We start from the raw sequence: 2,003 nt of genomic DNA on the forward strand, positions 1-2,003 counted from the left end.
CAAGGCTTCAATTGGGCTTTAACGACGACACTGCTGTAGCTTACAAGTTGAACAAATTTGCTAGGTAGGTGTAAATGTTCTGTAATGTACTAGTTTTTAGTTTTTTTTGCCTGCATACCTTTTACAATGTAATATTGGAAACAATGCGTTAATCCGTCGAGTGTGAAGGAATGCGGAGGTATGAACAGTGTGTGCTGACCAGGTCATAGTGTGTAGGAATACTGGGCGCTGTGCCACAGTCAATTGTAGTGAAAATCGCCCCAGACTGAATGTGGGATGGTATCAGACAGATCTGTCATCTGTTGTAACCGAATGAGAGCTCAGCCAGTCTGCCAGCTAAATAATGAACTTTCTTTTTGTATATGCCTTTTTGCCTGATCACATTATCACAGCTTCCTATATCATAGCAAAGTAACCACTTTCCATAGAAACATTTAAAGCTAAACTCCGGCCTTCCCTTCAGTCTTGCACAGTTGTACTGGCTCCTCTCCTGGACCAAGATTGTTTACTCATCATCTCCCGAGTCTGACTGTCCCTGGCCTGGCACTTTAATCATTGGATTTCAGTCCTTTAAATCTTGGAGGCTCAACATCACATGTGAGCGTTAACTAGGGCGGTTTTCATGCAAATGTAGTCTGCCTAGGAGCACCCACTCCTTCAAACTGACACCCACCCATCAAGGCATTTTAATATTTGATACTGCTTGCATCAGGGCTTGCATTAGGGCAGAAATGAGGAACCAGGAAAGGCAAACAGAGAATCACACCTTTTGGGGTCCATTGTAGGACCTATCTTCTCTCTATAGGTCTTCCAATTGTAGGGTCAATCTTCTCTCTACAGATCTGCCTTTGCGTTCCATTGTAGGACCTATCTTCTTTCTACAGTCCATTGTAGGCCTTTACCTTTTGATCTACACATCTTCCTTCTCAAATCCCTGTGTTCCAAACATTAAAGTGGAACTTTGGTGAAAACTTTTCTCTAATTTTAAATGGAGCGGGGAAGGGTTAGAACATTTGTCATGCTTTTAGTGCTGTCCCTGTTTGGGAGAAGCTTTCTACCTTTGTGTCTTGGAGCCTGTTGTCAGCGTTGGACAGAAAGTGAGAGGATATTTCACATTTTAGAGTTGTCACCAGAAAAGGAAAAGAGGTGGAAGTGTCCTTATGGGGACAAGCACATCAATTAAATCCTGTCTAAGGTTCTTTTCCGACCCCCGTCTGACTCTCGGGGGTAATAATGCCCACATCATAGTTTATAGAATTGGCTCTTTATCTCGACATATGGGCACCTAGAGTATCCAGTTGTTTTTTCATTTCTGGGATCTGGGAAGGTGAGCTGCAAGTCAGCCGGACCAAGTTATTTTACCTTTGTGCTTCTACATAACCATTGAGGCGAGACAAATGTTCCTCCAACACTTCAGCTGTGTGCAGCCGGGCTTGATTTAAATGTTCGAAGGAGGAATTCAAGTAAACACTTTTGAATACAGTGAGTGGGGGGCGGTTTAAGGTCTTGTAGTCAGGGACTTTATTATAGTTGGCTGAAAACTCAAGGTACCCCGTCCTGGTTGGATTATTGTAACCCCTTAATATGGAATATCAAAGGGTCCCCACTTGCATCTCCTTCTGGTAGCTTGTGTATGCCATCTGGGTTCCTATCTATCTGACTACATTTGTCAGTGCACTAATGTGTGTCCAGGTATGACTCCAAAGGTCCCTTTGGACTTGTAAGTTAGGATACTGGGTTTTTTTTGTTTGTTTTAATATAGTAGACAAATTGTACTATCGACACTAAGGTAAGGGTAGCCCTTACCTTTAAAGAGGAACCATAATGATTTTGGCTCATTTCTGTTTTTGTTTTCAAACAATTTTATATTATGTATTGTTCTATTTTAATTAATGATAAATAATTATTTGACATGCATGTCTTACAGTGGTCTTACAGTGTATAGTTGGTCTTACAGTGTATAGTTAGTTTTCTTTAGACAGAACACAGCAGCTGGTCCTGCA

At 41.6% G+C, this 2,003-nt stretch overlaps 1 protein-coding gene across 1 annotated transcript in view; it reads left to right on the forward strand.

The window, feature by feature from the left end:
• LOC108804485 (phospholipid-transporting ATPase IC-like) overlaps positions 1-2,003 on the forward strand; it is a 72,689-nt gene that overhangs the window by 45,403 nt on the left and 25,283 nt on the right. The window lies entirely within an intron of this gene.

Source organism: Nanorana parkeri, unplaced genomic scaffold (assembly GCF_000935625.1).
Source record: "Nanorana parkeri isolate BGI_ZX_2015 unplaced genomic scaffold, ASM93562v1 scaffold61, whole genome shotgun sequence".
In the NCBI taxonomy this organism is placed as follows: domain Eukaryota; kingdom Metazoa; phylum Chordata; class Amphibia; order Anura; family Dicroglossidae; genus Nanorana; species Nanorana parkeri.